This window comes from Haemaphysalis longicornis, unplaced genomic scaffold (genome assembly GCF_048455015.1).
Source record: "Haemaphysalis longicornis isolate Haplotype H1 unplaced genomic scaffold, Haemaphysalis longicornis Haplotype H1 scaffold_13, whole genome shotgun sequence".
NCBI lineage: Eukaryota > Metazoa > Arthropoda > Arachnida > Ixodida > Ixodidae > Haemaphysalis > Haemaphysalis longicornis.
The window spans coordinates 36,994,487-37,008,778 of record NW_027526233.1 but is presented as its reverse complement, the minus strand read 5'-3'; positions in this window follow the sequence as shown (position 1 = coordinate 37,008,778).

Here is a 14,292-nt window from a genome sequence, read left to right as displayed (position 1 = left end):
GGTACAGCCACTGCTCGGTGGCGCTGAGGGCAGCTGAACAGTCGGTGGCGTCAGTCAAAGTCGGCCCCCTTGCGCTGTGTATATGCTATGGTCGCCTTCTTCACGAAGGGCTGTCCCGCACGTGCTGTCGTCCTCCGCTGGCGATCTGTCTTCGTACATTGCTTGACCTGCGTGCGCAAAATAGCTGCTTAGCTGCTTTTTAAGCGCCGCAAACGGCGGTGCCAAGCGCCCAGATGTTCGTGAGGCCGGTATTTATACTCCAAGCATCATCTGGGAGAACGGATGCTTGGTGGCGCTGAGCTCATCTGAGTAGTGGGTAACATCAGTCAAAGTCAGCCGCGCTTGCGCTCTGTACAGGCCCCGGCCGCCTTCTTCATGACGGGCTTCTCCGCACGTGCGGTCGACCTCCGCTGGCTGTCTTCGTGCGTTTCTTCATCTGCGTACGCAAAAGAGCTGCTTAGCTGCGGTTTCGGCGCCGCAACCCGAGCTGCCATGTGCCGAGATGTTCACGAGGCAGGTGTTTACACTCCCACCGTCATCCGGGACAGCGGGTGCGTGGCGACGCTAAGGGCAGCTGAGTAGTCGGTGATGTCAGTCACAGTCAGCCGCGCTTGCGCTGCGCATAGACCCTGGTTGCCTTCATGACGGGCAGCTCCCACGTGCTGTCGTCCTCCGCTGGCTATCTATCTTCGTGCGTTGCTTGATGTGTGTACGCAAAAGAGCTGCTTAGCTGCAGTTCTGGCGCCGCAACCCGGTCTGGCAAGTGCCCAGATGTTCACGAGGCCGGTGTTTACGGCGCCGCAACCTGAGCTGCCAAGTTCTGAGATGTTCATGAGACGGGTGTTTACACTCCCAGCATCATCCGGCATAGCGGGTGCTTCGTGGCGCTGAGAGCAGCTGAGTATATGGTGATGTTAGTCACAGTCAGCCGCGCTTGCACGGGGTATAGGCCCTCGCCGCCTTCTTCACGACGGGCTGCTCCGCACGTGCTTTTGTCCTCAGCTGGCTATCTGCCTTAGTGCGTTGCTTGATCTGCGTACTCAAAAGAGCTGCTTAGCTGCTGTTTCGGAACCGCAACCCCCGCTGAAAAGTGCAAAAATTATCACGAGGCCGGTGTTTATACTTCCAGCATCATCGGGGACACAGGATGCTTGGTGGCGCTGAAGGCAGCTGAGCAGTCGTTGACTTAAGTCTCAGTCAACCGCGCTTGCGCTGCGTATAGACCTGGTCGCCTTCTTCACGACGGTCTGCTCCACACGTGCTGTCGTCCTCAGCTGGCTATATGTCTTCGTGCGTTGCTTTACCTTCTTACGCTAAAGCGTTGCTCAGCTGCCGTTTCTGCGGTGCACCCCGAGCTGCCAAAGGCCGAGATGTTCACGAGGATGGTGTTTATAGTCCCAGCATCATCCGGAACAGCGGGTGCCAGATGGCGCTGAGGGTAGCAGAGCAGTCGCTGACGTCAGTCACAGTAATTGCGCATAGGCCCTGGTCGCCTTCCTCACGAAGGGCTGTTCCGCACGTGCTGTCATTCTCCGCGGGCTATCTCTATTCGTCCGTTGCTTGATCTGCGTGCGCAAAAGATCTGCATAGCTGCTGATTCAGAGCCGCAACCCGAGCTGCCAAGTGCCGAGTTGTTCAGAAGGCCGGTGTTTATACTCCCAGCCTCGTCCAGGACAGCCGGTGCTTGGTGGCACTCAGGGCAGCTGAGCAGTCGGTGACATCAGTCACAATCAGCCGCGCTCGCGCTGTGTATATGCCCTGGTTCCCGTCTTCATGATGACGGGCTGCTCCGCACGTGCTGCGCTGGCTATCTGTCTTCGTGTGTTGTTTGAGCTGCGTAACCAAAAGATCTGCTTAGCTGCTATTTCGGTGCCGCAGCTTGACCTGCCAAGTGTCATGATGTTCACAAGGCAGGTGTTTATACTCCCAGCATCATCCGGGACCGCGGGTTTTTGGTTGCGCTGAGGACAGCTCAGCAGTCGTTAACATCAGTCACAGTCCACCGCGCCTGGGCTGTGTGTAGGCCCTGGTCACCGTCTTCATGACGGGCTGCTCCGCACGTGCTGTCGTCCTCCGCTGGCTATGTCTTCGTTCATGGCTTGATCTGCGTACGCAAATGAGCTACTTAGCTGCTGTTTCGGCGCCGCAACCCAAGCTAACAAGTGCCGAGATTTTCACAAGGCCGGTGTTTATACTCCCAGCATCATCCGGAACAGCGGGTGCTTGGTGGCCCTATGGGCAGCTGAGCAGTCGATGACGTCAGTCACAGTCAGCCGCGTTTGCAATATGTATAGGCCCTGGTCGCCTTCTTCACGACGGGCTGCTCCGCACGTGGTGTCGTCCTCCGCTAGCCATTTGTCTTCGTGCGTTGCTTGATCTGCGTAGGCAAAAGCGCTGGTTAGCTGCTGTTTTGGCGCCGCAACCCGAGCTGCCAAGTCACTGGGCTGCTGAGCGGGAACTCTTAACAATGACCTGAAAACTCGGCCTAGCGCCCCGTTTGGGAAAGGCGCCCGTCCTGCGGGGAAATAGCGGAATGGTCGCGGACCATTTTCTCTTGCCTTCTGCACAACCACAAAACGTCTGTAATGCCTCAACTCCCGAAACAGGCCCATAAATGGGCTTTAAAATGTTTTGTTCACACTCTCCGAACATATGGCCGGACTCTCGCTTACAGTCAACAGAAACTCGATCCCTTTGAGCGTCTGGGCGTTTGCATAGTGACGGGTCGCGGTGGAATATATCTTGCCTTCTGTGCTTTTTTCGACAACCCCCCTTCTGGACGCTCTTGAGCTTTTCGCGCTTCGGCAAGTTTCCTAGCATCTCCGTCACTCGAATTTCTGTCCAGTGCTCATCCTTATCCCTTCCCCCCTCCCAGTTTCTTCCTTTTTTCCCCCAACTATATTGGCGTCTCTCACGTCGTTGTTCATTGTTTGTTCATTGTTCTAATAAGAAAGATTCCCGCTTCGTGTTTGTGTTATTCACGTATGTTTGTTTGTGGTATCGTTGGCCATGCGCAGACCAGCTTTCAACTTTCCACATGTATGCTCTCTTCCGAAACGACCGAAGCCATGATTCCCGAAGCATACTTTTCTCAAAATCAAAACGCCCAAATAAACCCTCCGCTGTTGCTGTTACCGAGGTTTCTTTGTGTACACCACGCCTTCGGCCCCATCCCCAGCATGCCAGTTATATATTTATATATATATATATATATATATATATATATAGGGAGTAGTAGAACTTTGAAGATGGTAGAGAACACAAGAGAAGAAAAACTTCGAACAAGGTAAAAGCACGATTGTGGCCTACGTGTCAGCAAAGACAACTTGCTTTCCTCAGGGCAATCTCTCGCCCTGAGGCGAGAGATCGTGCTTTTACCTTGTTCGAAGGTTTTCTTCTCTTATATATATATATATATATATATATATATATATATATATATATATATATATATATATATATATATATATTACTTCTATAACGAAACTTTTCTTTATGTATTCATTCGTGTACCCTTGCCGGTTGATTCATAACATTTACCCAAAACTGGCATAGTGGCATCTCATAGCCATCCATTATTCCTTCAGAATGGCGTAGAAAAGACAGTTTACGGGCTACTTCTCGATGGGCCATACTATAATGGCTTGACCCTGCGGATTTTTGGTTGGATCGGTGACGCCAGGTGAGTTTACAAATTGACGTTATTTCTCTAAAACACTTTTAATGTTCATTTGAAACATTTCCACACCTTCTGGATACAAGGAGTCTATATTATTTTTTAATATTATCGGTGTCTGGTCCAGACAGGCGTAAAAAACATAAGTGAGAAGAAAAGAGTTCGGAAGCAACAATAAAGTGAAACTAATAAAAATGTAAATTCAAATAAGAACCCAAACCACATTAAGCATGAAGACTGGTTTTAGTAAATGTCGTAATGCTAATGCTAGTCGGTGTGGCAGTGATCAATGTTTACTGCTACTTTTTGCTCTATGTAGTTTTTATCAAACTGAGCGTCTTTGCTTTGTTGACCAATTTACTGTTTAGTAATTCAACGCTTCTAAGGCAGTTGTTTTCTATACCATTAAAAGCTACTCCTTTTTTAGGTGGCTTTGTTGTGTTCCCGGTATTAGTGCTTCATAAATGGGATGAAGGTTGAATAAGATGGTGGGTTGTGCGTATTTTATATAGCACACGACACGAAAATTGCAATTATTTACTAGTACAATAGGTCTCAACTAAAAAAGCCATTAAGACATCATAAGTAACACAGCATTCATTGATTCTGTTTGATAGTGGTGTTTAGCAGTCCGAAGGCTCACGTGCAATATGGGGCACGAGTTTAAGGTGGCACTTGCTGTATTTTGACCAGCTGGAGATCGCGAATGTGGGCCGAATCTTGACATTTTTCCATTTCCACTTTTGGCTTTCACCAGAAAAGGGGAAACTGCGGCTTGGATTGTGCAACCATCTTGGGTTTAGCAGCACGATCCCTAGCCACTGAACGAGCGCGGCGAGTTCATTTGCGACATGTTGTAAGACTGGTAGGTCATGAGAAATTGGCAATCAACAAACCACGTTAGTAATGTTTTACTTGGTGATATTTGATTTACATTTATAATGTAGACTCGTACACCAAATTGTCTATCAGAGGATCGGTCTGGTGAGCTTTTTAGAAGCATATATATTCACGGCAATGGTTAATGGTGAAGCTTCCGCTGTAGAAAAACCGGCTCTCCACGGTCCTGCTCAAAATGTGCATTTATATTCGGTGCGCAACTAATATTTCTTTTATTGTTATCCTAAATATTGGACGCGATAGCTTTTCATAATAACTATTGTTCCTGATGTGTTTAGCAAATTTGGCAATTTTAACTTTAAATGTTTGGGCTGCATTTCGCGTTCCTCAGGGGGAAATATATGCTTGAATATCGTGCTGAGGACTAATCGGATTATTCTAGTATCGCAGTTCGAGATACTTTAGCGTGCGCGTTGAATTGCTTCTCGTACGTATTAAGGTGAATTCGCGTGTCAATATCTAAGATCTATATATCAATCAGGAATACTTATGTGCTAGGACCGATCCATGCGGTACGCCAGAAAGGGAGTCCCAGCTATTTGAAATTACCTTGTTTATGTAAACAAACTGCAGTCCATTCCGGTGATAGCATGCTAGGTTCCATGAATGCAAAATAGTACAGTTGCATCTATAGCTTGAAGAACAAGTTTTGTATTATTGCGGCCTTTTTTTATATTTAGGTAGAAGTTACAATGAACAAGTAATAATTTTTTTGGAAATTATTAATGTAACTTCAATTTTTTGTCTATCTTTTAGTACATGTAATATTATTGCTGTTTGGCTCATTTGGTTGTGTTCCAGTGGAAAACTTAAATTTAAAAGTATAGTGCGGATTGTAGGGTACGTTGTAAGATTCTGCGCGTGCTAGAAACGGTTTAAATTTTATGTTCTGTTACCTTGCGCCACTATTTTCTTTAAGGTACTAGGCGGCAATTGCTTCCTTCAACGTTCGAAACAAATTTGCGTATTGAGAGTATTATTGAAAAGAAGCACTCAATAATCATCGTATGTGTAATAATAGAAAAAGGTATATTTAACAGATATGTATATTTATTTATTATTTATTTATTTAATATTATTATTCATTTATTTATTTTTTATTTATTTGATTTATTTATTGTATCTAAATTGCACTAGTACGGGGTGTTACATGAGGGGTGGGCTGTGGTACAGATTTTTATCGATGTGGGTTTGTAATTGAATGGGGCTTGACTGGTGCATGACGTCGGGTGGAAAATCATTCAGATCCTTTGCTGTTTGAGGAAAAAACAAGCGAAGGTGGGCAGTTGTGCGGGCATGCGCAGAATAAGCGGTGTTGTGGTGGCTAGTACGAGAAGTGATTCGATGTGCGGGCATGATACTGGACATGTCAGACAATGAATGAAAGATTTTGTGAAAAGGGGTAAGTCGGTGACCTTGCGTCGCAATTCCAGGTTCTGAAGTTTGGCTTGGTTTTTCAGATTAGTGGCACTTGAGTGATGTGAATATTTACAAAAAATAGGCTCTACTGCCCTATTCCTGATAAATTCCAACGTTTTAGACCGATTAGACTGGTGCCGGTCCCAGACTGCACAAGCGTATTCGAGTTTCGGGCGCACCAATGTTAGGTAAGCTAAACGTTTTACAGGAGAAGGGGCAATTCGTAAGTTTTGTCTGAGGTAGCCAATAACCTCATTTGCTTCGTTACAGATATTTATTATGTGGGGTGCGCAATTAAGATCGGGTGTTATGTGTAAACCTAAATACCTATAGGAATCCCCGGGGGATAGCTTAGAGCCGAAAATAAGGTATGATGAAGACGGGTAATGTTTTCGAGGAAGAAAAGAAACGACTGACGTTTTGTTAATGTTTAGTCATTCGCCAATTTCTGCACCATGTTTCAATTGTTAATATATTGTTTAGAAGAATGCAAGAGTCATTGGGATCATTAATTGGGCGATAAATGACGCAGTTATCTGCGAATAAACGGATGGTTGACGATTTAATATTAGGCAGGTCGTTTAAAAATTAAGAACAGGAGGGAGCCGAGGGCCGTACACTGGGGCCCACCTGAGACTAATTTACAGCGGCATGATGATGCCTGGTTGGCGTAATCGCACTGTTCACGGTTTTACAGAATGTTTTGGATACAGTCTAAAACGACAGGATAAAGGTTTAAGCGCGAAAGCTGTATAAAGAGACGTTTATGGGGTACCTTATGAAAAGCTTTTTCGAAGTCTCGAAAGAGAGCGTCTACAGGAATATTGTGATCAAGACATGATCTGATATCATTATTAAAAAGCGTGAGTTGCGTGCCAAATGAGAGGCCTTTCTCAAACCCATGCTGACTGGGGTGGAAAATAATACAGACGAAAGAAATTTCATGGTTTGAGAGTAGATGATATGTTCCATAAGTTTACAGCATGTAGTATTCGACGGAAGCTGGAAGGTTAGGATGACGGACCTTTTTTGGGTATTGAAATGATCTTACCGACTTTCCGGTCTCGTGGCACCACTCCAGATGGCAGTGATTGCGGAAAGATACGTGAAAATATAACCACAGAAAAATGTTTGGTGTTTTCAAAACTTTAGAATTTATGCAGCCAATTGTAGCTGATGACATCATTTTTAATGAATCGATCACTTTATTGAAACTGCGAGGTTCGAAGATGACGTTAGGCATAACAGAGAAATCATGGGAAGAAGCACAACGAAATACATCTTCGGGTTCATGGGTAAATACCGATGAAAAAGTAGAATTTAGCATTTCTGCGACGTAGGACTCCGGAATTGTAACATTTTGTGACCGCATACGGAGATAGGTTTCGTATGAGTTGGGTTAATGGCCTTCCAGAACTGTGTGGGTTAGCGTGTATCGTGCCTGGGAGGGTCGACGAGAAGAACGTTCGCCTGGCATTTGAAATCATGGATTGACAAAGTTTTTCAGTATTGCAATATTGTTCCCACGCTTAGTAAAATTTGATGCCTTAGCCGAGCGGAAATGTATCTTCTTTTTGTTGTTAAGGCATTTTAACATGTTGTTGTACCAGGGAGAAGTAGGACGTTATGTAATGGTGATGGTAGAAATATATGCGTTTATTATTTGCTGCATTTTGTCTTTAAACAGGTCAGAGTTTTTTTAACGTTTCCAACATCTACAAAAACAATCGCAGAAATAGGCAAGTTCGTCATTCGTACTTTCATATTCGGCTTTGTAGTATAGGGTTGTTCTTTTCTAACTTATTGGGAACTTCGGCAAGTTTTATTAGAAACTGGCATAAATTACTGACTGATCACTTAGGCTGGTTAGATTTGAAACAGACGAAGTTTTATCCAGGTCCGGACGTTAGGGGTAAATCTAGCCGGCTGGTTGAATTATGGGTTATTCGCGTAGGGAATGTTATCATATGCGATAAATGGAATGTAAGGCAAGTATCTACAAAGTCACGTTCATTGTTATCTTAGAAGTCGTAATGCTAAGTTCGACCAGGTGATTAAGGGGAAGTTGAAGTCTCCGAGTAGCAGGAGATGGGAACCATCTGAATCTGAACTTGTCAGTTGAACAGCATCATAAAAGTTGCCAATAAAAGAAGGATCGGAGTCGGGGGGTGGTAGCATACACCAGTTGTAAAGGGTGGAGCGGCAGCTTTGCAGCACATGAATATAATTTATATACAGGAAGGAATGTTTACCGCGCAGCATTGCAAACTGTGGTAAGCAGTGATTACTCTCCCCTCGTTTGTTTTGGCGATCACAACAAAAAATATTGAAATCAGTAAATATAGGAATCAACTCTGAGTCGGAGATAGATAAACTGAGCCATATTTTGGTTAGTGCGACTATTTTACATTCAGAAGCCGGGATGAGACTGTGCAGGGAATCGCGTTTAGGCAATAGGCTCGTAATGTTAGTGTAAATAACTCAAAAAAAGTTTTCCGGTTGAATATGGGCTTCAGAGGACAGCTATCGTGCACGTGGGAGCATCGTTGTGTAGTCGGGTAAAAAATGTAAGTCACCTTATCGATGGGTATTTACGGTATCCGAGCTTATGATGTCGGGACTGGGCTTCGCCAAATTCAATCAGCTGTTTGTGTATCAGACGGTTGTTAAGGGAGTAATCTTGTGAAATGCTGTATGTAGTATTTTTCAGTTTTTTTTTTTGCGTTCGACAGAATACGGTCTTTATCTTAAAAATGCGTGAAATTTACAATGATGGGCCTAGCTTTCTTTATTTGTGTGTTTTTTTTATTTATTTATTTTTCTGCCGCGCCAAGATGGCATTATAGCAGGGGGAAATTGAACATGTGGCCATATACCTGTGGGAGGCAGTCTAAAACACCTCGGTGAAAATTGTCACAAATACCCAAATGAAAGCAGAACAACAGGTCTAACAGATACTACAAAGAGCATCAGTGGCACAATCAACTATAGCACTTGGCAACTCATTCCACAAAGTAATGATGCCAGGAAAGAACTAATCTGCAAGCTACTTCATGAATTTTCGGACTATTTCAAGCTGTCTAGATACAAAATGTGGGGTTAGCAGAAAGATGTCAGGATTAACGCCAGTTTCTTTAAAATAGATATGATCAAGCAAAATAAGTTTGACATGCTGTTCACGTTCATTCAGCGGTTCCAAGTTAAGCTAGTTTTTAGTAACTAGATCGGAAATTGTAATCACCCGAGGAAAAACGGGCGGTGCGGTTTTGTACACGCTCTAACATTTGGCATAAGAAGGCAAGTTGCGGTGCCAAGTGGCGTAGGCGTACTCCGTGATGGACCTTACGTAGGTTAAATAAAGAATTTCTTTCAGTTTAGGAGGTTGGAAAGTTTCCAGTCAGTGTGAGCGGTCATTATCGCGAAGGTTAAGCGTTAGATTGAGGGTCAGTTTGGGGTGATCTATGAATAAATCCTCGGATTTAGCCCACGTTTCACGTTAAGAATCTTTGTCGCCATAAAACATCAGGTTACTTTGTCATGCTCTATTGTTGGAATCGTCCATACTGCCAGCTAGTTTTGCGATTTGTTCGGAATTTTGTACAGCGATTGAACGGATTTCGTCGACGTCTGCTTTATATGAGGCTACGTTCGCATACACTTTTTCTATTTTAGCAAGCCTTTCGTTGATGTTCTCAAAAGTAGTATCATACTGCGAGAGTCTAGTTCGAAGGTATAGGATCACCTATGCCGAATAGTTGCCAAAAAAGGGTGTTATATATGTCGTTTAGCAAGTAGGCTTCTTGATTTAGGTTGGGGCAGTTAAAACTGAACTTCTTCAGTAATATGTAAAGATGTGTAGGGATAAATGAACAATTTTATAGCAAGTTTCTCCCAGTGGGCTTATGCGAGAAACACATTAAAATGAGATATTCATTTTAATTTGACAAGACTGTGGTATAATACATTGCATTATGTATGTGACCGTTTAGACGCGGCTTTTACAGGCGCCGTGGAATGTTATTGTGCGTCGGAACACGTGAATCGCACTGGAGTGTCGGAATACACTGGAAACAAAGTGATTGTTCAATTTAGCACTAGGCTGATATAAATTATCAAATATCTTATCACATTTTCTACCTTTCTGCCGCCAGTTTATTTTCATTTTCATCGTGTAATTTCACTTGCGACCACCATATACTTTAGGTCGACGCATTTAGAGTGGAGGAAGGTAAAAGTATTAAAAATAGCCTTTGTTATCTGAAAGGAAAGCTTCTACATGGGCGAGCATAGCTGCATCATGTGCACAGTTATTGTCATTAAAACAGATAGCTCTGAATTCGTTCAGTTGTTTCCGTCAGTGGTATAAAACATAAGATTCCGTTGTCGTGGCCTAGTTGTTAGTGCACTTATCTCTGCTGGGATAGATGGTTGGTCCGAGTCCTGCCGGCAGATATCCACCGGCGAAAATGTGTACAAGTGACCCTCGCCCTGATGCCCGACTTTCACAGAGGTGCGCACTTGGAAAAAGCTCCACACATCCGGCCACACCCTTCTGGGCTACAATTTCGAAGGACTCAGCCTGAAAACATGGATTCCGAAGCCTAATTTTTGGGTCTGACATACCATCTCCCGCACAGATGCCACCACCTATGAGCAATCTGCAAATAAACATATATTTACCCGTAAGAAACTGAAGTACCGAAGATACTAGTTGGCAAAATGCAAAATATAAAATCGTACTACCTAATACTGTGCATTTGCTACCTCTCCGCGATAGTTGAGTAATTCAGGCTAGTTTCATTCTGGAAAACTAAACTCTCCCCGTACAATTATGTTTGAATGTTAGTTTGTGTCCTGCGGAATGTATTAATGCGTAACATGTGAGTATTTAAAATTGCTTTGCAGCTACACACTCCACTGAGACTTTTCGGGGTTGCACTTGAACTCCAACCACTCACTTTTGTGGAGGCCGTTTCAGTCATCACAAAAAGTTTTCTGATGTTGTTTTAATAAAGATTCTTGCATCAATAACAAGGTTAGAATGCTTGTTTTGACTTCCGGGAAGATTTTCAGCAGGTTCAGGTTTAGCAATTTGAGCTGATCAGTTTTTCTGACTGCCAGAGAAATGTTCTGCGTTGGCTTCTGCCTTTTGATAGGTTAGCGACACCTCCTACACTTGTTGCCTTTTCTTTGAGCTTGTATACGATAACTTTTCATGTTTTTATTGCAATAACATTCTGAAATCGCTTATAATTGCAATTTTTGTAGCTTTCAGCGTACTGTAGAGAAATATTTCAGTTTTCCCGCAAAGTCAAGTTGGAACAGAAATAGAAGGTTGGCACTCCTTGCAGTAGTTTGCCGCTCCATAAGTATTTTCTGATGACTTCACATTTGAAACTGCAACTTTCTCTGACACATGTTGTTCATTGTTGACCCTGGTGTCTTCAAAACATCGCCTTCTTCTTGTGCCCTTGTATGTGAATATGTGTACATACACCAAAAGTTTAAGTGTGCCGGCGTTGCTGCTCCAGGCTTCCAGGTATACAAGCACTATTTGTCCGCCAGATTACTACCTATGCACTTTTAATTGAATGTCACTATTTTCTGAACGTTTGTTAAAAGCGCACCATCAGGTTTAATTTGAGTGGTCGGCAGTGGTTTTTTAAATCCCTACTAATTGGTAATTGGTGTTTTTATTGCTGTTACGAATGATTTCCAGAAGGTCATTCGGCTCTTTACTCAAACTCGGCAACTGGCTTTGGCGTTTGATTGGTTTTTATTTTGGAAAGTCGTGACAGCATTTTAAGGACGTCAAAAGATTACTGTGGATTTTCAAAAAAGACTTGGCCCAACTTCCACTATTGGTGCTGATCATTGCGAAACAGCTGATCCGGCAGTCCTTCTTTCTTCGTAGGAGTCCAGGCTGTTGCACCTCACCTAGTTATCCGAACTTTCCACTGAAAGCTCACCATGACTGGCAAGCCAAAATCATCTTTTTTCTGCGTGCTTTTACATCTTCCCAAAGTGGACAGCGTTAGGAAGTCGGCTCCCAGTTTCCGGCGTCAACGCACGTGAACTCGAGGGACAATAGCACGGAAGAGATAATGCCATGAAGGTTGGGGAGCGTGTTTCCTAATGTCGAGTTGGCTTACGGCGGCCGCTTCTCAATAGGCGCAAACTCACTTGCACTCAATATACCTTTTTTTCGACACTTTTTCCCGCTTTTCTTGCGTCTAAACACGCACGTACGGCTGACGGATGCACGCTCATCCTTAAATGGCGCACGCTAATGTGCGCTCAGTACATTTATTAGTATTCTTTCTGGTAACTTTCACCGGCGGAGCTAAAAGCTTAAACAAAATCTACGTTTTGTTTTTAAGGTATGCGGCACGATAACGATACTTAGACTCCAACGGAGCATTCCTGAACGGAGTTACCATAGTTGCGATCGATGCGTCACTAGCAATAAAATCTAAAATGGCAGCACGTTAGGCAAAAGGTTTTATTTTGGTGGTCAAAACAGACAGAGGCTGCTTGCGCTTTTGGCTGAAGGTGTGAGTGAGAACGGGTTCAAAAGCAAAATTTGCCAATTTCTAGTAGATGACGATAGTGTGCCATTTAATTAGTTTTTATTCTGTAATTTATTGTTGGGTTCAACGCCCAGAAGCGACAGGTGACCTAAGACGCGCACTGCTGCAACGGTGCTTGGAATAATGTTCACCAGTTGGTCATAATTAACATCCATTGAAGTCGCCTCGATTTGATAACAGGCCCTGCAGCAAGGATCCTACCGACCTCCTTTGGGTTCAGCGGCACTTCGCTTCAGCCACCGATTCACTGCGGCGGGTGTGTTTGCACTTTTCCATCCTGGGTGACAGAACTTTTCTTTCTTTCCTCATAGTGAGAGGCACTGAAGTTGTTTACTGAGGCAAAACTATTTCGGGTATAGAAATCACAGGTAAACAGATAGCAGGCAGCTCAATATTGGAGCCTACGGTCCAGGGATCGAGAGGCGGCAGCTACTTTTCATTCCCTTGACTTCCGCTCGCGATGATGTTCAGTTAATGAGCTGGTTAAAGCTACCTGCCGTGTCGGGATGGTAGTGGAACATGTAATTCTTTAGTAATCCTTCCCTGAGAAAACGCTTCATATTGCAAGATTGCGTGGAAGTGGTTGGACGTTTCCACGAATGTTACAGAGGTTTAGCTAATGTCTGCGGTTTCTACCATGCATCTTGACCCTCGAGATTTTTTATAGGTGTGTTGGTTTATCCTCCACAGTTTGTGATTCGTCAGAACTAAGACCCATTTTGCGACCAGAAAAAGTCGTGTTGCTAGAGGTACGATGTTGGGTTAGGGCCATTTTTTGGAGAATAAAGTGGTGAAAACAAAGTAGTGGCCAAATGGACCAAGTATGTGAGATGAGCTGCCTCCAGCTCTGTCCGTCATTTGGTTCCATATGCTTGGGGATGGCTGTGCGGTGACGATTACTTTCTGCACTGTGAATTTATGCGTCTTGCCGAAACGTTTAGGTATTCTGATTGTAAGCAACAGTTTGATTTCCTTCGGCCGTGTGAAATGACATATAAGCTGATCTTTGATTTTTCCGCTAGTGGGACTGCCAACAGGATGACCCCAACTTCTTCTTCTTTGCTCCTGTACGTGGAAGAGTCGTGCAGTCACAAATATTATCATTACACCTGTGGTGTCTGGCCTAGCGCCGCTTCTTATCGTAACGTCGATGACGAGCATGCGGGCAAAACAACTAAAAGGCGTGTGTCGAATCCTGCTCGAGGGCCTAATCTCTACCAGAAACGTACCCACGAAGAGCGGATACAAACGTCGCTTCCCCTGAAACTTGTGTGCTCCTTCGCACGTACCACATAACATGACAATTGCCGAAGAGTGGATTTGGGGGCACTGATATTGTTTTGGAATTTAAGTGTTTCCGAAACTCGCTCTGCCAAGAAGACAACATTTTCGCTGTGTGTGATGCCAGTTGACTGTCGTTATATCTGGAGCCGGGCCAGCAGCAACGCACATCTGTGGCACCTTGGCCAACTGGAGCCTTTCAAGTCCGCCAGAGATTCATCTCTGTATGACGACCGGCTTACGTCGTTTCTGATTGTCAACAGGGCACCCGACATCCCAAGGATATGAAAATTTTCTGGAGTTGAAGCCGCCTATGCGCACCCATGGGAGTGGGTGAAGGCGCGCCGGGCGGCCGGCGGCCATCTTAGAAGTGGCAAGAAACATCAGAGCACACCTGCACCCACGCTTATTTGACCAGCAGATGCT